This window comes from Kryptolebias marmoratus, linkage group LG8, assembly GCF_001649575.2.
Source record: "Kryptolebias marmoratus isolate JLee-2015 linkage group LG8, ASM164957v2, whole genome shotgun sequence".
Classification (NCBI taxonomy): domain Eukaryota; kingdom Metazoa; phylum Chordata; class Actinopteri; order Cyprinodontiformes; family Rivulidae; genus Kryptolebias; species Kryptolebias marmoratus.
In genome coordinates, this window is record NC_051437.1 from 16,662,729 (window position 1) to 16,688,810 (window position 26,082).

General features: G+C 39.1%; 1 protein-coding gene across 1 annotated transcript in view; it reads left to right on the forward strand.

Annotated features, from left to right (window-relative positions):
• The first annotated feature begins 5,263 nt into the window (after nt 1-5,263).
• LOC108235180 (chemokine-like protein TAFA-2) overlaps nt 5,264-26,082 on the forward strand; it is an 81,720-nt gene continuing 60,901 nt past the window's right edge. Inside the window, exon 1 of the mRNA XM_017415008.3 lies at nt 5,264-5,846. The gene's annotated coding sequence lies outside the window, so the exon portion shown is untranslated. The remainder of the gene's footprint in view (nt 5,847-26,082) is intronic.

Consider the following 26,082-nt stretch of genomic DNA (forward strand, 5'->3'; position numbering starts at 1 on the left):
AACCAGAACAAAGCAGGGCTTTTCCTGCATGTATCGTCAATTATGTTTAAAGAGAATGAGTTGTGCTGAAAGGGGGATCAGTGAAAGGTGTGTCTGAAATCTCTGTAATGTAATTTTAATGGCTCTAACTGTGGTGTAGTTACTGCTAATGAGAGACTCAAGCGAGGCTCATCCAGCTCATCCAGAAAAGACCGGAGGAGACCGGTCTATTCATGTTCATCACGGCTTTGAAGGAATTAGTTCTTTTGAACATTTCCATCTCTGAGTGAAACGAGTCAAACGGGCGAGAGGAGAGAGAGGCTTGAGCTGGTAGGTTGCACCCTGCTGCCATCTGAGATAAAGTCTTTTTGCTGAGGGCACCTCTGTCTTTCAACTGAACTTACACTCTGTGATTAAGGAGCTACTCAAATTTTCTCTTTTTATTTTCCTTTTTTCATTTTGTTATTAATCTTTTTTTTTTCACACAGAAAGTTTAAGCATTTAGAGTGATAAAAATGTTTTCACCAGAAATTTCATTTTTCACAGCATGTCAAGATTTGGAGACTTTTTAAGAAAGCAGCTTTGTTTAGTCAGCTGGTATGTTTTTAGAAATAAACTTAAATGCCTGCTGTCATTATTTGATTGATATTAAAAGTGTTCAGTCTTTATGTACAGACAACAACACTAACCAGAGGTGACCACAGAAAAACAGAAGGCAGAGTTAAACGAAAAACAGACAGAGAAAAGGCAGAGAATATAAAATAAACTGGCGTTCCTTGAATGAATGCATGTCTGCCACTGTGTTGCATGCTAAAGGTTTAAACTAAATCTTGTGGAATCTGTTAGTGCTCAAACAATTTGATTGGGATGACTCTGGGCTACTACCACAGATATTAGCTCAATATCTGTAAAACTGACTGAGGTATAACCTTTTATGTGTTTGTTAAAGTTGATTAGCCTTCTTGAATTGGGCTACCTCCCCAAAAGTTAAGTTGCTGTAGCCTTGCTAATAGACAGACAAGATTGACTTTGGTAATTAATGTCAAAGTTTTAAATGAAGATCTCATGCAATCTGTTAGAGCTCAAAGTATGTGTTAGAAATAAATCTCACCTGCTATGACACCAAATCTTAGCTCAGTATTTGTAAAAATGACAGAGTTGTAAGCATTTTTGTGCTAACTAAGATTGATTAGATATGCTGGCCATCTTGAATTGGGTTGACTCCAAAAGTTAACGAGTTGTAGATGTTCACCCAGTGATTACAGTGAAAACAGTACTTTTTAACTTTTGCCTTTCAGATGGGAATGTCATGCTTCCAGCACAACTCTGGAGGCTGTGTGCACATGTGTTATTTCAACTGAAGTGCTATGTGGGATTGGTAATAACAGTCATCTGAGCAAAGCGCGCATGCTTAGCTTTTTTTTGCCTTTAAAGTGAAATTGAATGTTGCACTGTATTGCACCGTTGTAGAGCCAGATTTGTTAGTGGCGGCGGTTAAAGTGTAAGTCTGGTGACTCTATATTTGTTACAGTAACAGAAGTAAATCGAATGAATAGACTGATGGCTTGATGAATACTTCACTGTCATCCAGAATGACAGCTTTCTGAAGTCCTTATGCCAGAAAGTAACTGTTGACAAAGTGTGGCAAATTTGAGAAGTGATTGTGTGCATTGGGTGTTTGTTTTTCTTCCAGGTCTGAAACGTGGCTTGAAGGAAAACTGTTCTCTGCAATAAAGAACAACAAGATGGCAGAAGCAACGCAAGCTGATCCCCATTACCTCTACAGCCAAAACATTGATTTTACATTAAAGCTACTCATTGCAAAGTTATGAAGACCAGTTCAAAAAGAAATCATAAAGCAATTAACAATTAACATTGGGACGCTAAACTTAGAAGAGGTTTCACAAAAGCAGTGTGTGTTTCAGTGCCAAGCTTTGTCTTTATGGTGCTCCACCGCCCTACTTGATCCCCAGTATTTGTTGTTTTTTCCTCTTTTCTTTCACGTTTAACAGCAGATTCACGTTAATATTTCCACCTAAACACCCTGTCCAAGATTCCACGCTTGTCTGATTCTCTCATGTTTGTTTACCGACACAGACTGTGGTGATTCATATGATTCAAGCTTCCACGTGGTTTTCTGTGGATTCAGACGAGTGCTTTGTTTACACTGAGTGTGGACCAACACTTCGGAATATCAAATCAATATATCTGGAAAACTTTTTCAAACTGCACTACTTGATGTAGTTCAATATAACCATTTTTTATGGTTAATTTCATGATTTCTGATGAGTACTTTTTAACATTTTTGACTCCTTTTTATGATCATATCCGTCTAAAGTATGTTTGGTGACCTTAGAAACCACAAAAAGGACCATAACTCAGTCAGTGTTACAGACATTAAGCTGAAATTTGACTTGGTAAGAGCGGAGAGTGATTTCACAACACATTGAGTGCAAATAGATGCAAGATCCGTCATTGCTTAAAACCTTGGTCTGAACTGTTGGTGTCAACCCTATTTGTCTGTTTGCAAAATATCTCATGAACCATTGAACAGATTTCATTGAAACTCCCAGAAAGTAATTACTGGCTATACATCTACAACTTAAACTTCTGGAATAAACCCAATTCAAGATGGCCACTATAGTCAATCAACATTAACCTACACACAATGGCTATAAGTCAGCCATTGTTATTTATTTATTTATTTATTTTTACAAATATTGAGGTGAAATTTGGAGTGGTAGTAGCTGAGAGTCATCCCCAACAATCAATCTAAACAACATCATAATTTATCAACACAATAAGATCTTAGTTTAAAACTCTGGGATGAAAGGTGGTGGGTGATATGCATGCCTTCAAGGAATGCTAAGTATTTTAATTCTATAATGTTTTTATTCTTTTCTACAATTTCAACTGACCAAAAAAAAGCTGCCAATACACTCACACACACACACACAAAAGAGACAGTTTTTCCATTATGTTTTACAAAGCTATTAAATAAAGCAGTTTTCTGTCATGGTTCTGAAATTTTTCCACAAAATGAAACAGCTGAATGAACATCCTTCAAAGGGGCTGATTTTTATGTTTTTCTGCCAGGGGTTTTAAGAGCAGCTTTTCCAAAATAGTAAAGCCGTCGACAGCTCAATGAAAATTAAAATTCACATCTTGAAAAGGGAACTAGCAGGCATAAACTGTTTTAGTCTATTCACGGGGGTTTAAATATGCAGAAACGAAAACAGAAAATTAACCCCTCTATTCCTTCAAATCTAATTAAAACAAACTTACTTTTTTTTTTCTCCCCCTCTGAGGCTTTGCAAGTGACAGCTGCCAAACACTACACTGTCTACTATAATTAATTGCTCTGATGATTATGAGCATTAGTACAGAGCCATGCGGCAAAATCCTCATGTCAGTGAGGATTATCTCCCAGTCCTGCTGCATTTGTCTCCATTTCAGCTGATTTAGGGAACTGACTGAAGGAAATGTATGACAAATGAATTCGATTGGACTATTCTGAGCTGCTCTATTATTGTCACGTTCACATGGCTGTGTGTGAACTTCCATACTCCACACTCACACACACACACACACACGTCTCTTCAATGCTGTCACGTGATCTGTAAAGCTTCTCTCTAAGAGAATTGACTATCTATTCTGTGACAGAAATGCACAGAGGTCTGATTGGCACACGTTAAATCCCTTCTCTGTGTTGTTGGGAGGCCACCAACTGGAGTGTGTGTGTGTGTGTGTGTGTGTGTGTCTGAGTACATGTGACGGTAAGGCTGCATGTGAGTAAATGTCACAGATCCCAAATGAATTAGGTTGATTTTGAAGAGCGAAGGGATCTTGCATTCATGGGAGTCTCTGTTTGTTATCTCACAGTCCACATGCAGAGTAGCACTGAGGATAAACCTCCCTGGTTTGGGTTATCCAGGTTATCCAGCAAACACTGTTGCTTGAGAAAGAGCAGCACCAAGAAATGTAGGGAGAAGGAGGATGTTTTCATGTGTTTTAGGAAGATTAGAAATCAAAACATGGAGGTTTGAAAAATGAGAGGGGAGGAGGGTGTTAAAGGTTCAGGAAAGAGGGCAGCAAGGAGAGGAGAGATCAGTAATCTAAACTCTGTCAGAGAAACAGATTAGCTCACTTGGTGAAATGATACATGACTGGCAGCAGGCGATCACACACACACACACACACACACACACACACACTCTCATCCATGGAACAATTACCCTTTGGCACATGTGTGCATACATTATCACCTCGATTACATCTCAAGCACATATACTGCCCGAACTTTACCAACACGACTCTCTGCTGTCTGATTTTGTGGCCTTGATATCTATTCCTGTCTATCTGTTTCTTCTGCCAGCAAAGGAGAAATTGCACATTCACACACACAGCCAGTATACAGGCACTGCTTCCTCAAATGAACTGCAGAGGCCGAAGTTACTGAGTCTGGACAAAGTCATTTGTTGTGAGTAAACTTCTTTGGGCAGCTCAGGTCATTTCAGCCAGTGGGACACGCACACACACGCACACACACATGAGCACACACAATCACAAAACACACAAAGAGGAGGTGAGACAGGTCAGTTTGGCCTGGATGATGTCAATCACCCCTCTCTGCTCTTGTTGGTGTAAGTCTGCTGGGAAATGCCTGTAACTCAGCTAAAGTGAGTTCAATTTAATTTGAACTTCTCACCGCTGAGACAAACACATACACAGACACACGGACACACACGGACACACACTCTGCCTCTGAAAGAGGGGCAATAATGTTTTTGCCCGTGCCCGTGTGCGTGCGTGTTTCTTTGTCTCCATCTTTATCAAAATATCTCATGAATCACTGAACAGGTCTTTAAGAAACTTTTAGAAAGTAATCATTAGGTAAACATCTACAGCTGATTACCTTTTAGAGGCAGCCTAATTCAAGATGGCCGCCAACACAAAACCGGCTTGAACTTGCTCAGAATTGCAGATACTTAAGTAAAGTTTATGTAGTAGTAGCCGAGACTCATCCGCAACACAAACTCCGAGCACATCTCGCGAGATGTTGATCTTGAACTGTCAGGAAATGCGTCGGGCGATACGCAATCCTTCAAGGAATGCTAGACCTTTAATTACTTGTTTGCCCATGCTACATTCTGCTTCAGTTTGACTGCCAGTCCTTTAGACAAGCGATGCCTACTAATATAAATTCAACGTGTCCCAGCGCGGTCCATAAAGGCTTCTCCTTGTTTCTTCAGCATCATTTATCTCCCGTTATTTTCCTGCGTTTGCCTCTTTGGACATCCGTTCCCTGATTAGGCCGCTAAGGGGCGGTGCTCCACTTCCGACCTCGCCACAACGCGCTCTGTCTTCCAGGCAGGACAGGCAGGAGAGCGCAGCACCAGTCTGCGTGACACCCCCGACACAAACGCAACTCTGTCCCGCCACTTGGACTGCTGTCTCATCACTTTCTTGAAAGCGGATAAAAGGAAAGCTTCTCTGTGCGTGAACATAAAAAAAAAAAAAAAAAAAAACAGAAGCCCAGCATTTCCTCCTGGTCGGTATGGCTTTATAACTTTCTGCGTAAAAGAGGAAGGGAGACGCGGAACTTTCAAGGGACCTTCTTTGGCACCGCGGGGGGCAGCGCGCCGGTTTTGCAAACCAGGAGGTCCGACCTGCGGCTGTCTTTGTTTCCAGCTTGGGAGGTGTGGATGGTAAGGCACAACTTTCCCTCTGTGCGCGAGAAAGGAGCCGCTTTTCCGGTAGTGGAGAGGGGGATGCGAGCCTCTCCTCCGCGTTGGATAGTGGAGCGGCAATGAGGAAAGAGATTCACCTGCTGGGCTGACAAGCACAAGACCACACCGCAACAACAGGTAATGTCTGAGTTACCTTTGCTCTTAAAAAAAGGGAAGAGGCGCAGCTTGGTTTTACTGCGTAAAAAGTACGGGGAGGAGGTGGGGGGATAAAAGTAAATGGCCCACCTGACATGCATGGATACAACTCCATTACAGTCTGCTGATTATCCCGCATTTAAGAGCCGTTTAGGCTCCTTGCAAAATGGAATAGCCTACATTCCACCCGGAACAGTTTAGGAAATAAAAAAGAAGAAGTGTGTTTTATGAAGGAGCGAGAGTTACGCAAAAAGTCACCTTCGAGGCTGCTCTGGAGTGGGTTTTATTCCCACGGTTGTGATTTTATAGGGAAGACAAATGATTGCGGTTGTTTCATGTGTTGCACAGCCTATGGGATCGCCCTCCCTCCCTCTTGCTGTCGCTCTCAGACACACACACACCCACAGCGCCTCGCAGGTATAGATGCAGTTCAGTGCGCTATTTTCAGGCGGAGCGGCTGTCTCGCTTCTTTGTGACTTTTTGTTTTGATTGATTCTTTTAGCACATGAAAATTTTCCACGTTGTTAAATGTGCGCCGTGGTAGTTCAGGGGGGAGAAATTTGCATCCTCTCTCTGTGACGCACCATTACCTGTCTCGTGTGTGACAGTAGTTGCACTCCGCACAGGGTGGGATTGTCTTGATTGCACAGCTTTCACGCGCAGAAGATGAGAGGATGCGCTCAGTCTTTTAGTGCAGCACCAACTCTCATGACATTAAAAACACCTGTCTGGCAACAAATAATGCTATGAGTTATCAAAACTGAGGTTTTAGCTATGCGTATTTAAACATGGCATCATTTCTTTTTTGCAATTTTATGGCAAAAAGATTATTAAAAGCAGACTCGGGCGTACAATTTGATGTTATTCTAACAAAGATCCCCCAAGTTCCCATCTCACAAGCCTCTGTGAAGAACCCAGCAGAGCTGAGGAAGAGGACTGACAGAGATCTCACTGGGGGTGGAGGTGGTGGGTGGGTGCCTGAGTGGAGCGGCAGGGCAGACTGGATTGGGTTTCTTCGGGTTTACGGAGAGATACTTGAATAGATTATAAAGGAAACAAATGTGTGGTCACTTATTGGTTGCTTCAGGAATGGCTCTCAAATGTATTTTTAATGTGGCCACAGAACCGTATAAATCACTGTTAATGCCACAGGTTCACTCAATAAACAGCTTTTGGTTTTCTGCTCACATTATTCATCGCAGGAGCACGGGTGTCTCCAAAAGAGAAGGTGGCGATTCGAAATGAGAAAGAACAGAAGGAAAAGAAAGAAAACAATCATGTCATGGCAGCAAGTAATAACAAGGAAAAAAGCTTTTGTAGTTCAATCTATGTTGTGTAAAAGGACTAACTGGTTTTACATTTTTTAGGTGCCAATGATTTGTCAGAATAGAAACAGATTTCTTTTTTCTGTAAATGAAAACCTGGTATTCTTTTAACAGATCTATATACAATTTTAAAACTCATTTAAGATGGCAGCAATCCAGTTGGGTTTTGACCTCACTCAAAGTAGCCATTAGCTTATCCTTCAGGTTTGAATGAAACCTTTTTCTGTCAAAGAGCTACAGCTAGTAAGATATTTATTATCCTTAACCTTTCCACCAAACCTCAGTTCATATGATCTGAACTATCACTTTAAGTTCTCGAGTTTTAGCTTCAAGCTCTACAGGATAAACCGAAGCAACCTCGTCACATTTCGCTGTTTATTTCTGTTCATTTGTGCTCTTCTGATAAGGAGGAGGAGGAGGAGGAGGAGGGGGGGTGATATTGGTTGCCATTTGAACTTGGAAGTCGGCATTTCCAAGTTCCTATGGGAAATTTCAGTAAGAAATTCACTCTATTGCTCCAACCTTTAATGCATTTCACTGCAGATAGATTACATTTTGTGGAATTAGCCCACGCTTCAGAAAGCTTGGCCACGTCCGGAGAGTACAGAATGTAAGTACATTCATAAATCATAATTATTTGACAGCAACATTTGCTTTCATTATCAGCTATTTAGAAGTCACATTTATTGACAGAATGTATGAATTAAAAGACATATTTTAAGTAAATTAAGTTGTACCAGTGCTTATTTAGACTTTACAACCAATTAGATTGTAACTGCTACCAGTTTAATACCAGCTTATGGCACAAAGATTGGTTTAAATTTAATTTATTGTCACATCTCGTGTTGCTTTTTATCATACCCCACTGAAGATGAAATGTTTGTGCTTGTGTTTGTTGTCTGTTGCATCAGTCCAAATCAAGATGGCTGCCACTGCTAAGTGACCTAAGCAAACACAAAAATGGCTTAGCCAGTTCTACAGATATTAAGCTAAAACATTTACCAAACATTTGGTAGAGCATCACCCCCAACACATACTCTAAGCATCACGCATTGTGCGAGACCTTTGTTAAAGGTGAAATGAAATAAAATATCAAAATAATGAGTTTTCACGATTTTCTAATAGTTAAACACTGTCAGAAAACACTCCAGTGGTCCATTTCTCTGTTTTAAAATGTTAATGACTTGTTTTTAGAGATTTTGTGTCAAAATCCCAAAGCGGGTTGATTGTGTGGGCAGTCTTACCTCTTTGGTTGGTGATCAGCTGTGGCATACCGCTGTAGGAAGTTACAGTCACAGTGTTTGTTAGCAAAAATGGAAGCAGAAGAAACAGCAAGTTTTGTTAACAAGGGTACTGGTTTGAAAACACTTTTTTTTTCTTGGTCTGGAGTGATGCTGTCGGGAACTCGAGCCCCATATTTCACAAGGGGAACCCGCAAGCTTTACAATGATGTCACACAATGAGTTTCCCATCCAGATAGCTAGATGCGGCGGGTAGTGGTTGGACAGCGGTAGGCGTCGGGTGACGGTCGGACGTTGTGTGTTCATCACAAACCACTTTCTGATTTACAGACTGTGTTAGCAGTTTTAACGGGGTGACCTCAGTTTCGGCTAAAACAGTAAAACAGGGCTTTTATAATCTTTAGAATTCGGTGGATAAGTTACAAGTGGACAGCTCTTAGTGGGAGTGTGACATTCAATCTGTATTAAGAAGTGATGGAAGAAGTTTGAGCTGCGTGTGACCAAATCCCTTTAGGAGTTAGAGCGCAGCTTGTTTTGCATCCCTTCTTTGAGGAATCCTGTTAGAAGCATCAAACCTTTTAAACATAAATGTTGCTTCTTTTATTGTCTTACTTTTCCATTAGTTTCGAGCTGGACCTCATAGTCAGAACAAGAAGGCGATGTGTTGTTACATTACACTTTACATTTCACAATGAGAAAACACATTTTTGATCTTTCAGGCTTTTCTTGAAAGGTTTGCATAGAGGAAAGTAAGATTTGCAAATCTTTTGTATTGTTAAATTCTTATTGAACCAGTGAAGAAGTGTTTTGGATTTGTTAGAAAATCTTAATTGTTACCAGCCTTTTAAAAACTCTGTTTAATTGCTTCTCCAGTTACCTTCATGTCAAAGTTTTGAAAAAATGCATTCAGTGTATTTAAACACAGCAATAGTTGGACTTCCAACCAGTTTATCTGGGCCTTGTGGTATGACTTTAAAAATACTGAGTCTTTCTTCATCATCATTTCACATTTTGCTTTGTCAAACTGTCAGCCATGTTGCATCTAAACAGGTGATAGGTAAATTTATCAGAATGCTAATATGACATCAGAATTAAAAAACCCACCAAAATCAATCACGTCACTGAATGCCTTCCAACACGTTGCAGAACAACCAACAAATATCCTGTGTGACGCCGGTAGCCCCGGATGTGTGCACGGCTTACAGTAGCTCATCTGTTTATTTGCATACAGAGTCAGGAAGTGAGATCCGATCTCACGTTGTCACTGGAGATACACGTGGAGATACATTTCAGAGCCAGGTGTAAAGTGACACACTCAGATCTTATGATCAGCCAAGACACATTCAGTACGTATACAGGGCTGCCAGTGATGATGCAACGTTAATATACCCCCAAAAAAAAATAGACCAAAATGTGCGGGAAACTAATGATTCAACAGACACACCATTGTGGAGACATTTAGTCCGCTGTCCTTCACAATGTTGCTTCTGTTCATTAAGGTTTGTGGATATTTGTTTATGCACATTTCTGCCACAACACTGTAACCAGGTTTAGGTCGGAACTTTGTCCGGCTCATTGCAACACTTTTGTCATTTTCTGTCATTGTCTGAGATTTGAATATATTTGGGGATTATTGCTTTATTGCTCTGTGCCTTAGGGTTTACTTTGAAATACTTTGGTTCCCACATTAGTTTATAGTTGACTTGCTGACTGCAAGGTGCCTAGTTGATGAGGCAGAACCAACACAATTCACGACCACTCCACTAGTTTAGTCACATCTGTCCAAAAGACATTGGCGCAGAAGTTTTGGTGTCATTTAGATCCAATTCAGCAAACAAAAGCCATGTTGCCACGTTTTTTAGAAAAAAAGTTGGTTTTGGCAATCATTCCAGACAAATCATAGATGTTCAGTCTCTTTTTAATTTTACATACATGTTAGCAGGTATAATGCTAAGTAAGACCTGAATATAGTCTAATATGGAACTATGAGGTTTTTCTTCAGCTCAAAAATTTAGGGGTTTTCCTTTGAGGAACTTGATGGAACATGAAGAAGACTGGTAAAGATTGACTCCAGATTGATTGGAAATGACCTTATAATCATTCCAAATTAGTAGGCAACGCCAGTTAACAGACACCTATATAGCAGCAACCTGCCAAAACGTCTACTTTTATAAACATGCTCATATGTGCACACAATCAGTTATTCAATGCATTTTGTTATCAGCACCTACTTACTTCCTTAAGGAAGCAGTAAGAATGGATTTTCACACACTGCTTCTGCATTCTCAGAAATTGTTACTTATTAAATAATAAAACAGGGTAACTTTATGTCTCCTTGTTTACCACACACACACATACACTCTCCCCTTTGCAGTATTATCTCACTTTTTCTTTCATCAATAGCTTCTACAAAACAAACCCTCTGGGCCACAATGTCAGAGCAGAAGTCTGGAGGAAAACAACGCTAAGAGAGAAAGACAGAAACAGCAAGACAGAGGAGACAAAAACAAATACAGCAACCAACCGAAAGAAAAGTACAGTTGGTTCCATAAAAAAAGAGATCCTTTTCATATTCTTCCTGAATGTATTAGCTGAGTTTAATTAAAAAGTGAACCGAGTTAAAAAAGAAAAAAAGCTGGAGAAAGAAAGACGGAAGACCTTGGCATGGAGAAAATGAGGAGGCACAAAAAAAGCTACAGGGGATAAATGGAAATAAATAAAAAGCATGTGTCCTATAAAAGGGTTTTCTGTATTTCATTGGCCATCACCCACAGCTGTGTGTGTGTGGTGTGTTGAGACCCATCAGGGACGAGTAGCCACTCTGAATGTGTGTAACCCACATAAAGAAATTGTTTCTGGGAGATCGGGCCCTTAAATTTATTCTTAGCCGCCAGCCCTGTTCTTATCCCACCTCCCAAAGGTGAGCTATAACATACAAACACATATATTTTTTACAGTTGTTCTAGCTACAAACAAAACACACACACACACGCACACATTTTTTTCTCCAAACAGACACTTCATGCAATTCTGCAGGATGCTCATACACAGACCATTTTTTTTTACACCCAGTATTTTTGTCAGGAAGTTCACTATCTCACAAATAAACACACACTTTACTCCAAAATGGCTTGTGCGGCACAGTAACAGTGACAGCTGCAACAACATCAATGCCTGCTGTGGAACAGGACAGCGTAAGAGAGAAACAGCATCAGATGCTGCGCTCACAGCTCCAGGATTACCTTAGCCTGAGCAAACTCCATTACTGCATCTATTACCCCGGCATACACAGACTGGGGGAAAAAAGCACTTTGTAGATCCAGTGTTTACCCAGCACCTCTCAGCCCCACGCTGGCTTCCTCGGCTGCAGAGCAATGACAAGGTGAAGACCGAGGGAGAAGTTTTACTGAGTGAAAGCATGCTTTAATTTGACTCATTAAGGCTGTTTGAAAGCAATGCTTTATCTCATTAAAAGTCAGCACTACAAAATCAAATATTAGTCTTTTAGCTTGTTGTCGTTTGTATGAAAACTGGTTGCTATTTTATTACACATATTTATCATGACTTTGTTTTAATCACTTCATTCACATCATCTAATTTAAGACATTTTACAGGAATGAAAAAAAAAACAAAACATTGTGAGTCTTGAGTTGCTTACTGAAATTCACTTTAAATAGGGGTGGGGCTTCTAATATATTTTTAGATGCGTCACATTTGCAGACATGGATGATTTTGAATTGATTTTCAAAAATGAATTTTGTTAAGGTTAATCTGTGCTGCCACTTTGATAGAGGCAGTGCAGTAGTTGTTTTGTGGTCGTGTTTGTCCTGGTACAGTTATCAGCAGCTGTAGTTCAAACATGCTGCAGTAAAGTTCTGTTTTTACACATTTTTCAACTTCTTTCAGTGAATTCAAAAGACTATATACTATGTCTGTAAGTAAAAACGTTTGATTTGAGTGTAAATTCCCAGTGTTAGCTTCTCTATGGCCTTTTTTACTGTTAAGTTAGCATCGATGCTGATTGTTGGTCAGAAGCCTGTGGTTTAAATGGTTTTGGGTATTGTACACTTTTTATTACGTAGGAAAATATGTTAATCAGTGTTTATTTGTGTACAATAAATTGTAATTATTTCTGTTTCTATATTTAAGTATTACATTGTTTTGGGTAAACATCATATTTGTGCCTGCTGCTTCCTGGTGTTTAATAACAAACCTGATAATAGAGACACACTGATAATCACATCACAACCCTCTGTGTCATATGCAGATCAAATCATGAGATGCCTAAAGATTAGGAGAAACACAGACTAATTTCTGAACAACATTTAGCTTGACCATGTCAGCTTCTCCCTGATTCTCCAAACTAAGATTTTTCTGACTGCTGTCTTCTTCAAATACAATGCCAACTGCTCAGAAGTACCACATACCACCCCACTTCAAAGCTACTTAAAAATATACTAAAATTTACTCACCTCATTATATTTTTGAGCTTTTTATTTTTTTACTGCCTTATAAAGTAGCTTTTCGTTTGAATGGAAAAGGTCTCCAGAAAAAAAAAAAAAAAAAAGCCAGAAGTTCTCATAAAAGGAAGTTTTTCCTCCTGCCGAAACATAACTCGTATTTTGACTGAAATACCTTATTTGTTGCTCAGATTTTATTTTCCTACATCAGCTCAGCTACCTGCCTGGTTGTTTAGTTCATATTAGAGAATAAACAACCTGTTTTTGCAGTACGTTTTTGGACCAATCAGAGCAGACTAGGCCATCAGGGAGTAGGAACTAAAATGTTGGGTTTAGACAAAATGTGACAAGAGGGCCTGTGGCAATGTTCAGTGCAAGAAAAAATGTTTTTTGTGCGAAGTAGCTTGTGCAGTTTGTAAGCTCTTGCTGAACAGTGATTGATGCTTTTTAGCATTTTGGGGATTTGAATGATAGAGGTCTCATCAATGACTGGATAAGTTTAAACAGCAAATGAGGTTCAACATTTTTGGCAGAGAATGATAGCGAAAAGAGAATGATCTCGCTCTTTGTTTGATCATAGCAGTGATCTTTTGTTAGGTACAAGTGTTGCATGTTTTCTAAAGCTATGTGATCTGGCTGCACGCAAAACAATGCTGAATAGCTTGTGCAGACTACAAACGTGGGCATGCCGAAGGTTAATAAGGGAGACAAGGGAGTGTTTGATTGAAGATGCGCTGTAAATACGTGTTTCTGTGCATTCATGTCTGCAGTGAGTGATGAACAGCCATGTGTTTAGAGTTGAAAATCATCCATCAGTCTTATTAGTAACGAATGGGCCTTGTCATTACATGTTTCTCTTCATTTACGCAGCTAATAGCCATCTCTCCTGACCAGATTCTCTGCTGTCTCAACGTCACCCTCCCAAAAAATGTTCCTATTTTCAAATCTAAGCAGCAACATTACTGATTAAAAACACTTCAGTCACTAACTGAAGGCATTTCTGTTACATTGAGCACATGTCTGCTGCTGGTTTAGGCCATTACATTCAGTTAAGTACAGAACAAGGCACATGCACGCCCTCTTTACAAAGTTAATAGCTCAGCACTGAATTATTTATGATCAAGTAATCATGTAATGAATGTGTGGTTTTTGAAGAATTTTAATAAGCTTTAAACTGGAACGTAAGTGGGCATGACATCTCAGTGACCAGCAGGGGGAGCTCCACTGGTAAACACTCCAGATTCAGTCGTTGAGTGACTTGAGTGTAAAGATTTGGAGTTAAATAATTTCTTTATTCAAAAAAGCAAAACAAAACAAAAACAACTCAGAGATCTTTTTGTGATTAGGCTCTAACACACAGTATTAGTTTTGTGTTATAGCACCGAGTAAAGCTTGACAAAGTCTGACCAACAAAATAATTAAATATATAAAACATGCCATTTCCTCAAACTAAAAGCCACGAATACATCTTTATGCCTTAGCTTAGAAGAACATATCCTAACGCTTTTTTCTTTATCAGAAATACTCCTTACTCATTTTCCACAACCACGCAAAACTTTTCATCCTCTTTTATTTAGTGCTTTTGTGTTTGTGTATGTAGAATTAAATGCCGTGTCTCTCAGTAAGGATGCATTTCACTTTAATTGCATGGCTCATTGACAGATTACTGGCCATATTTCAGAAGCAGCAGTGGATGCAGCTGTTCCCTGGTAGGTAGATTTATGGAGATCAGGTGAACTGTCGTTGCTGTTATAGTAGCCCACTTTCCATGATATGTTGCGGCTTATTGAGGAAAGCAATTTGATTTGTAGATTTTGGCTTGGCAGTAGCTTCTGCTAATGACTTTGCAGTGGCAGGACTCTCCGCCAGGTTGTGATCTGAGGGGTGGTGTAACTTTTAGGGAACATTATAAACAAAGCAGAGCAGACATTGGAGCTATTGGAGGTGTCAGACGTGACTCATTATGGCTGATGGCAAAGAGGAGCTGTTAACCAGAAGTCAGTGCCATGCCTCACATGAAACAGTTCATCTTTTTTTTTTCATCATCAGGTAGAAAGCAATTGCTGCAGTCATTAGACCACTAGATTAGACCTCACTTTGTGTGTCTGCTTGAATGTGTCCTGGAGCACGTTTGAAGGAGTGTTGCCCTGTTGAGCTCAACAATAAGGAGGAAAAACTGAGCCGCTGTTGACAAAACATAATGAGAGTGGTAAACTCTTTCACTCTATCTGTCTTATCTTTCATTTAATAATTTTCACTTTTTTTCTCGCCCTGGGCCTGTTCTACTGGTTGCCTGTGTTTATCTGTGCATGCCCTTTTATCTTGCAGTCTTTGATTATGTTCTTACAAGTGGAACCACCAGCTATTTTACAGCTGCCTCATTAGGTTGTCAGGCAAGCCCACAGCGCCCGCAATTATATCTAATTATGCAATTATGAATCCAGTATGAAGCATTTTGTATATATACTTTACACTACTATATTTGAGCCGGTACACACACAGCGGTAATTATTACCGTTTTGTGGGTGGTTGTGGTGTGTGTGCAGTAACACAGATAAAGAAAAATGGTGCAATAATGAACAATTGCAGATTTTATTACTTTTATGACCACATAGTAACAACTGATGATTTGCCACGTTTTTTTTTTTCATTCACAGTAGGAAGGTGGGTAAAGGTGGACTCCAGTTCTAGATGACTGTTGTATTGATAAGGTCTACATTTCATATTATTTATTGTTGGACTCTATATGTAGTGGGTGTGTTTATGTGTGTGGAACAGAAAGAGTGTGAGTGCTGTGGGGGGCTGAATCAAAGTTCACCATGAAGCCAATTACTGCCAATACATCATCTAAAACTTCTTGAAGTTGTTTTGCTTATAACCTTAAAATGATTCAAAGGGACATTCTGTAAACTACTGCATCTACAAGCAGTAGAAGGTATTTTACATTTATTACTTTCTCAAACACAACACATATGAAGATTTCTCAAGATTTCATTGAATCAGCTAAAACTCCTCTTAAGGCGGTAGGTAGATGTGCAAATAAATTTCAAAACCAATATATATTACTGCTGAAATAAAATCAAACTGTATTATTAAAACACTTCTGTCATTTTGGGTTGAGGCAGGGGATCATCAACTGGTGGCTTCCAGGCCATGTCTGGCTCACAAGCTAATCACACCACAAAGGGTTAAATTGTGAGGTAAGTCGTTTCAAAGTAAACTAATAAGTATTTCTAATTGTTTATGCACAAACTGATGCAGGAATCTGTTGTGGGCCAGCTCAGAAAGAGTTAATGACAGCAGTGCTAATCAGTCATAAAGCTCATAAGCAGGCCTGACTCAGAAGCTGGAACACAGCAGCAAGAGGAAATACTGCAGAGAGCTCAAAAGCATCTGTGTCCCTACCTCCTGACTCCTGTGTAGTGAGATGAACTCCTGAATTGGTGAGAAGCTGTAAAAAAAAAAAGAAAAAGAAATTCTTCATCAGTAGGCTAACAGGATTATGCTAAAAATAATTAGCATAATTAAGCTAAAGTGCAATGGACCTGTCCAGAGTGTAACCTTCCTCTCACACTTTGATCCCTGGAGATCAACAGCATCCTGAAAAATGTTTCCGTGTCTGTGCCTAATGTAGTTCCCTTTAAGTGAAAGTCTTTTAACAGTGCACTGCTCTTGGTGCTCTCCTTTAATTGTTATTGCTATAGAACAGACAAACAACAGCAACAATAACAAAAAGATACCAACAACTTAGTGGTGGCTGTTTTTATTTCACATTATTTTATTTGACAATTATTATATTTTAAAGCATTTTTTCCAAATATGTCACAAAAAGTTACACCAAAAGCCTTTAAATCAAGTGAAATCTAAGTTAAAAGTCATGCTGCAACTTTACAAAATGGTATGTTTTTGTGATTAAAATAGTTTAGTTTTCTGACTCTTTTTTTTAATATCAGCACAGTGTTTCAGGTACTGTAAATCATAAAGAAGAGTTCTGAGTCTTCAGGTTTAAATCATGAATGATGCAGTCTGACCAGAAAGAGGAAAGACATTGTTAAGAAGCTGAAGGACTGCCTTCCCTATAATCTGAACGTGTGCAGCCTTCCAGCACAGCACTTCTGTTTTCCCAGTAGACATGTTTCACACCAGCACCTCAGTAGATGAGATAAAAAAAAAGCTCTGTGGAAGAGCGGAATGAGCTACTATAGGTGGTGCACTTCAGTGTGTCATGTTTCTCTACAGATGCTACTGAAGAAAGCCGGCAAGGTTGTGAGGCTCCCAGAGAGCGCGTGAGATGGGGCTGACAGTAATACAAGCGGTATCCGACACCCCCTCCCAGGGATCACATCCTTAAAGCGGTTTTTCTTACTAATCCTCTCCTAATATGCCCAATATTATGACACTGCCATTAGCTGCGGCACTCTGAGGGCTCATCCAGGAAGAAAAACTACTGCTGTGCACATGTGTACACAAACAACTGATTTCCGAATGGGATTTAAATGTTAAAGTACAGAATATTCTGTTCTGAAGGGGGAAAAAAACAGCAGAGATACAGCTTTTATATTTTCTGTCAGACATATGAAAGCTAGTTATTTCAGAAAAAAAAAATGGTGCTCTGTAGCGCCTCAAAGCTAAGAAGTAAAAAGATATGTGCCAGTGCCATTATAAAAGAAGACTTAATCAACAAGTGGCTGGAAAAAAGGCAACTGTTACTTAAAAAGACACTTATCTATGAAATGGAAACTCAAAAGAATTTAGGAGTATAAAAAGATATTTTCACACTATAGGTTTTGGCTAATTTAAAATCCTTGTATTAAATATTTTAATTTAATTTTTTTTGTATGCGTCAAACTTGCCAAACACATCTTCCTCTTCAGTGTGTAACACAACATTCTTTCAGGTTGAGCCAGGAAGTCAGCCTGTGTGGGAGAGACAGAGCGACGCTCTGAATGCAGAACAAGAGTTCTAATTTTAAAGGCATGAATTACCAAAAGACTGCTTTCAGTTTGATTGAATCCAACTTTATTAGCATTCCCCCCTGCCTTTGTACAGCGAGGCTGAGCCAGCCTTGTGTCCTCTCGCCGGCTGCAGCTGTGGCAGCGAAGGGCACAAAGAGGAGCTTCATTTGTGATGCTGATGGCCTTAAGGCTTTTTGTTTACAAGAAATCAGAATGTCCATTAATTTGTCAGTGTGTTTTTTGCTCCCATTGCGTATAAAAAGGCTTTAGATTTCACTTATTAACACTTAGCCCAGGCAATTTGTTTTATTTACATAAAACACAAAAAGATCAATAAAACTATTATTTAGTATATTAAATGTTCAGCATCTAAATTAGAAGTGTTTTTTTATGGTGTAAAATGTCTAAAATTTGGCATGGTAGTGGATGGGCATCATCCCCAACATGTGCATTAAGAGCTACAGCTCATTAAATTGAGCTGAGGGTTTTCCCTACACGAGCGTGCTCTGACGTAAAAATTGTCTGCTCAACTCGCATACCCCTGACTGCACTAATGAGGTCCCTAAAGACCCTCAAAATGATCTTTGGGAAACATCCCGTGTCATTGGACTGCACCTTTGAGGAGCTGTCTCTGGTCCTGATCAGTGCAGCGACGTTCATCGAAGGAGCTGTCCCTGGTGCTGCTGGATAGATGAGCACAAATAAGAGGAGACAAAGAGGATGAAAGGAGTCCCTTTAATCCACTTGTCCTGCATGACATCAGGTTTCCAAATCAAAGTGATTTCTAAATGATCTGATTTTGTCCTTCTATAAGGAGCATGATAAGACAGTGCCCTCCTGAGCCCTCCTGGGTTCAGCTGATAGAGTCCTTCTGTATCTGTAGGTAGTTGGAAAATAAGAGCTATTACAACATTGCATGGTGTTGAGAAAATCCATCTGACAAAGACTTGTTTGTTTGGGTGAGAATGAGAGAAGGAAGGCTATTGAATCACTGCAAAGGAAAAAAGAAGCACAGGAAAAAAAACTAACGAAAAAGGGATTCCTGAAAGTGTGAATATGAGGGATATTCATGCAGTACAAACTATGTGTAGAACACATAAGAATTTATTCTTCTTAATGTCTTTAGGGACCACCCCAGCTCACTTTCACTTTAAATCATAGAGCCTAAATAATAAATCTGAGTAAATCTGAATCTGTGCATGTTTGCAAATGCAAGAGATTGTATATTTGTCCACAATGTGCTGTATGTGCATGCATTTCCAAAACTGTATCTTGCTCGTCATTAATGAAAACAAACCTTGACTGGCCAGAGCTGCGCTAATGCATTTGGTATCTCTCAAATTAACTGCAAATGCTTTTGACTCGGGAGGTCTGTAAGGAATGAAATGGGAGTCAGGGAATGGGAATGGGGTTGTTCTGTAAGTGTGTACATGTCTGGGTGTGTGTGTGTGTGTGCGAGCGGGTGAAGCCTAGGGGTAAGCTTTTAGAGGTCTAAGCAGAAGGGTGTGAGTGAGAAGGGGAAGACAGATTTGAGCAGTTATCTTTCCCCGCAGACCTCCTGTCCAGCCTGCCCACATATCCACACACACACACACACACACACACACACAAACGCACACACACACATACTAAACACACGTACAAACAAACACACGTTTCCCATTCCCATCTGTAATCACTTTTAACACGCCTTTCTTATGCACATCCGCAGTCCGGTCTAAATAGACTATTACATCCAGCTATAACAGAAAGCTTATGCAGATTGAGTCTGGCTGCTGTGTGTGTTTGTTGTGCAGCAACAGCAAAAAATCTCTCCCACTGTACCTCCTATGGCTCATCAGAAACAAGCTGCAAGCACACACAACGTTGCCTGGGATTCTGTGGGGTTGATGCTATTTTTGCAGCCAGTGTGATGAGGGATGTGCTGAGAGAAATCTTAGCTTTACACCCCTCCCCTCTCCTCAAACACCCACCAGACACTTTAATTAGAGTGCTTGCACTTCTTGCTCTCTCTCCCACCTGTCTCTTTGTTACGGAAAATAATACATGTTGAAAAGAAGCAGGTAAATGCATAAATGGGTGGCTAAATTGACTGTGAATACAATTTGCACTCACTTTGTGTTGCAAAATTGCAAAGAACTTGTGCTTCCAAGTTGTCTATGGCTGCGCAAGTTTTTTTTAAGTGTGTACAAAGCACAGAGAGTTGAAGTTAGCAGTACAAATCAATGCAGAGAATATAGTGGCAATTACTACAGCAGCCTGTAAGCGAACCTAGTGGAACAAACTAACTAATGCATGAATAAATAAGTGCACTGAAATGGAGATATGTGTGTGTGTGTGTGTGTGCGTGTGTGTGTAGAGATTGTGGACAGTCTTTTGCTGTGCCAGCCAATTAACAGAGTGTGTAAACTGAGCTCATTAAAGAAACACAGCAGTGGTCACACACACTTTCATATACACAGTTTCAAAGCAGATGGTTTCTTATTTTAGACACCCACACACACACGTATATATAAGAAGTGAAAACCTATATATTTTTTTAACAGCAGAACCTAGATGGTACAAAGTGTCTCCTATTGTGTGAATGCCCTTTCCTGTGTCCGTGTGTGTGTGTGTGTGTGTATCTTTCTCTGTGAGTTTGTTTGGACAAGCCATAAAAGATTGATTTAGAGTTGTTGCTTTGAAGCAACTGCCAAGCGCTCCCTCCCTAACCACTCCAAGTTCAGAGAACAAAAGCTTTTCACGGTCCCCACCTACTAAGCATTCCTCTGTCTCTCTGTGTCTGTCTTCCTCTCCCCACGGCTCTGCTCTTCTTGGCTTCTGTTCTTGTCTTACACTCATCTATTTTAATCTGGCTTCTCCAATTGTCTGACTCTGCCCTTCTGTTTTCAAATGCTGGATGAGTGCAGCGCAAACACAAGCTCCTCATTTGCTTCACAGTGTGATAACATTGAGTCATGAAGATGCTGTTCTGTTGGGACCAAGTGCGGGTATCGGTTAACTTTCTCCAATCAGTTGCAACTGTGGAACAGAAAGAACCAGAAGACTTGGTGCAAATGTCTTCTTTTTTTTGCTTCATAACCATGATTTATGGATCAGTGTGGGCTATTATTAGTCGCTGTGAAAGTGATTTGATCAGACTGTGGCTGTGTGTTATTAGTGTTTACAGGTGTGCTTTTCTCTCCCATCTTTTAACCAAACACGCCTCAATTTAAGTCAACTCCATTTAGTCTAATTCAAAGGGATTTCATGCTATAAAGGTTAATGAAGGAAATTTCCAAGGCTTCAAAATATCTAATTATAGACGCATGTTGAGAGGTAAATTCGAAACTTGTTTTATTAATCCTAATTTAGTCTTTTAGCATTTTCATGTTAAACAGAACTGCTTCAGTTTAGCAAGTTGCTAAATGAGAAACATGATCTGGAAATATTTAAGTGTAAGAAATGATAATACAGTAAACTGCTGAGGAAAGAGTGAAGAATTCAGTAAAAGAAAAAGAAAGAATATTTGACTTTTTTACTTATTTTTTTTAGCAGATGATACAATTCAGTTTTCTAAATTAAAAAATAATGTAGCAAACATTTAAAATACTATTCAGATGTTTCTATACGCTAAAAAGGATTAATGTGGAAACACATCTCAGAACAAGAGGGTGACCAACCATTTTTAATCCATAGCTGATGTTTTATTTGTTTATACATTAATTTTTTTTTTCATGTTTTTTCTGTTTTGTCTGGTTATTAATGTGTTTAGTGAAAATAAACTAAAGTATATATTTTTAAAAGATCCGTCAAGCAGAAATAAAATTAATCATTTTCTGCAGCTCTTTCTGGTTGGATTTATTCTTTTTTTATTATTTCTATGTTGTCAGTTTGTTGGTGTGAGTGGTCTCACAGCAGCCCAACAGATGTAACCTGTTTGATTTATTCACACTATTCTGCTTGAGAGCACACAGTTTTACAACCTTATCTGTCTGTCAGAAATTTACAGTTCACGATCATAAACAGACCTGTGTGTGTGTGTGTGAGTTTGTATGTGAACTCAAAAATACAATGTTTCTTTGGGCATATGTTTGATTTCTGCTTGTGGAAAAAGTCCAATAATGGTCTGAAATAAAGATTTGGAAGATCAAGAGACAAAGCTGCAGTGTCCAGGATTTGTTACAGATTCTGTTTGTGCAATCCAGTGCATTCAGTTGCACCTCTTTTGGCTCACTGGCAACACAAAAAATGATGTTTACTATTCTATAAAACTTCTACAAAAATGTGTTTCCCTTTTTACCGAAACTTTGAAGCTTTAACTCATAAATTGTTGTTAAACATTCACAACAAATGAAAGGACAGTCAGCCACAATGAAACAATTGGTTAGATCCAACTGGAGGCTGTATGATTCATTGCTTCAAGGAAATCTAACAATTGTGTTGAACTGAACGCCTGACTGTGAGCTTGTAATCAAAGACCCAGAGGCAAATCCTCCCCTGAGGCAAATCTTTATGTATTCACACAAACAGTTAAGCAACACTACTGCCTTAGGTACACCCACAGCTCCAACTGTACCCTGAACAAAGCAGAGCCCATCAGAGGGATACAGTAGGTGACATGTTCAAACACTTTTATAGCTCAAAATTAAAAAAAAAAAAAATCCAACATGTCCTTAGTGCTTTATCTGTGTCCTCATCCATTCATCTCCGGTTTGGGTCCTGTGTTGAATCTTCTGCAATGTGACAATAGGAGCTGGCAGATTGTAGGTCTGCGGGGCTTGGTGTGATGCCAGCAGAGCCAGGTGGTGGGAATCTGTTGGAGATTAAACTGCTTGGTCACCAGCTACCCGGATCACGGTGGCCCTGACAGACATGACACCCCTGGCTGATGGACCTGTGTGGCAGGTGGCAGGGGTTTGGGTGGCAAGTCAAAGCTTGTCCTTGTCGATTATCCTTCTCTAAGGCAGGGGGAACTTTAGGGTTTGTGAAAGGCCTTTGAATAACACACACCATGATGCCACACCAACTGTTTCAGAAAAAAGCCCAAGTTGTTTTAATTCTATCAAAGCTTCATTACTTAATAATCATAATAATAATTTTTACCTAAAAGTTTATTATTATTATTATTATTATTATTATTATTATTATTATTATTATTATTATTATTATTATTATTATTATTCCTTTTTGTATGGAAACTCTACAACATACCTGAAATGGTCTGGGGAAGTTTAGCTAAACTGTCTTAAAAACATCATAGAGTCTTAAAAAATGTAACACGTGTCCTCTACACAAAGTGGTTTCATTTTCCTCTTGGCTGTTAATGGTGTTCCTTCTTGCCTTTAACAACCTTGGGGGTGTTTTCTCAGGATAGTTTAAATGTATTTTACAGTCTTCACAACAGACTGGATTCACTGTAGACTGAATTATTTGTCAAGCAACCTCAAATAGTCACTGGTACAGATAATGAGAAGCACAAAAAGACAAAATGAGACTGTAAGAGAGTCATTTTTTGCGATCTGACAGAACAATGCATCATTACTTGACTGTCAGATGTTTTACGAATGCCGAAGCACTTGTTTTTCTAATGGGAACTAATTTTCGGTAAATTACATGACTGCTCGCTCTGCAAAACATGTCATACAGAACATCGCTGAAAGGATTCACTAAACCTATGGAGCTCCAAGCGAAACAGAACAAAGGGAGCAAAGAGCAAGCAAATTTTAAACCTAAAACACAAAACGTCGAAATTAATGGATAACAAGAACTGCAAAAGGAAGATATTTAAGAGTGAATAAAGCTATTTTGGAGGAATATTACCTATACAAAGGTAAGTAAAGATAGATATAGGATATAATTAATTTAAAGGTTCAAATTAAAGAGCTAAAAAAAGCAAAGGGTGAACCCAGAACCATGGCATATACTACCTCCTTCAGTGGCATTGATTAAAAATATTATTTTATAGAAGTGAAGTTGACTTTCACAGCATGGAGGAATACTTTGTCTCTGTGAACTCTAAACTATGTACAAGATCTGCATCCAACACTGAACACTGAACTTTTTTCCTGTGAACTATTTAGACTTTATTCAGATCAAACATTTTCCAGATATATCAAGCACAAACTAAAGGCTCCCACGTGCTTTCAGTGTCAACATACACATTTGTTTTAGTTAGCAGCACCACAGTTTACACTCTATCCTGGTAGGTGGTGATAACACTCTTGTTTGTCGTCTGTGTAGAAGAAAGAAAATAAGTAGCTGAAGTGACTTTTGTAGGGACCTGAAAAAAATGCAAATGAAACTCAAGAACAATTTAGTTTGAATAACAATGCTTTGGTTAGTTTAATGCCTCGGTGTGCGACACCTTGCTTGGTGTCAGAATGACTACCAATGTCATGAAAACGTGGATTTGTGAAGACAAGTGTAATGTTGTCTCAGAGAAAGACCAACCCAGATTTCAAGACTGTCCAAACTATGTTAAACTGTATTATAATTGTCTCAATAAATTTCCCAGCTGTCAACCTTTGAGTGTTTAATTATGAATCACAAAACACACAATTTCTCAGCAGAATCTCAGTGCATTTTGGTTTTTGTCTCTCAGATCCCTGAGTCTATAATTGTCCAAATGTGAGTAATAGTGTTTGTCTCCACAAAATAGTGTCCCTGTTTTTTTTCTCCTTTTTTATGTTCATGGTGTGATCATAGACCATATATGTCCAGATCTCTGACAGGAACCCAGAAGTTGAAGCTGGAATGGGATCAGCTTTCTTGTCAGCTGGCTCTAGTACAGGTTATAAGTCCATCCCGCCTCCATGAACAGAACATTGCCATTAGTAAAATTAAAAGTAGACCTGAGACATTTTTTCAGGTGTTGACTATTATTTTTTCTGATATGTTTTGCTGTAATTAGTTGTTTCATGCTTAAAAATTATAAGGTGATGCCATGATTGTGTCCAAGAAAGAAGGCGAGACTTAAAACAGGCTATGGTTTAGCAAATCCAACATTGCAGTGCCCATAAACTGGGTCCTGCTGGCTTCAGTTCGAGAAGAGGTGGGGACATTTGGAAGTGCTACCTATTCATATATCCATTCTATGGGTTTGACTCACAAGTGCTTTTTGTTTGTGTCCTTTTGTGTATCTTTTGTGTGATGTGTACTTTTTGAATGGAAGTTTTATCATCACACATGCATTCTTAGAGCACACAGTCTGTACAGCCACAGATTTTGGCCTGGATGCAGGACGTTGCAGATGACAAAATGTACAACACAACGGCCTTATGGTTGAACAAATGGTCAAGTGGGACGATTGGCCATGAATTGGGTCTAATCCCTTTATTCTGAATTCCGTTATTGAAGTACGAACTGCTTTATTTTCATTCTAAAGAAAGACAGAGAATAGTTTATCAAAATGAAGGTAGTACTTATTTCAGCATAGAACATGTGCAACAAATGAAATGCTACGAAAATACAAATCCTTGGGACAGCAGCAAGATTTGTAGCTTCAGGAAGCAAACTGCTGTGTTTATGCATACTAGGTCTTCACCTTCTGATTATAAAAACTGATGAACATTTGAGCTTAATAATTGTAGTAAATCAGCTGTTCATATATCCCTACTGTTGGCTAAAGTAAACATCACTACTGATTTCCACTTTTTGTTAGAATACTGCTGCTGAAACAAAAAACAAACAAAAAACTTTGTCATGATGCTCATTCACAATCTTTTCTTTAGCATGTTCAAAAAGCTAGTAGTCATGTTACCAAGAATAAAATGTGGTTTTCTTTGAAGGTGATCTTCAAATGAGGCATGAAAAACCTGATCTACTCAACCCCAAAGTTTATTTTAGTCACTATTTTAAAAATGTGACGCGCACAAATGATTATGAATATTCTAAGAGATTCAAACCATTTCAGAGTTTTTGGTACTATATTTTGATGGCTACAAAGCTCCTTTTAAAAACCTGTGAATCTGAATAGATGATTTTAAAAAGAAAGAAAAAACAAAAAGAACCTACTTTTCTCAGTGGCTATGAAGCTTTTATTCAAGGATTCTCCTTTTGTGCCAGTACACTATTTTTCTCCCTCTCCTGCTCTTGGTTTTGTGTGCAATATCAAATCTATGCATGCCACTGGGGAGCTGTAGACCTTTACCTGCTCTGGTCTGCCTGTGTTAAAGGTCAGATATGAGAGGATCTCATACACTGGTCTCCGAAGTCAACACTGCACACCTTCTAAAGCCAGGATTAAGAGGTGAGGA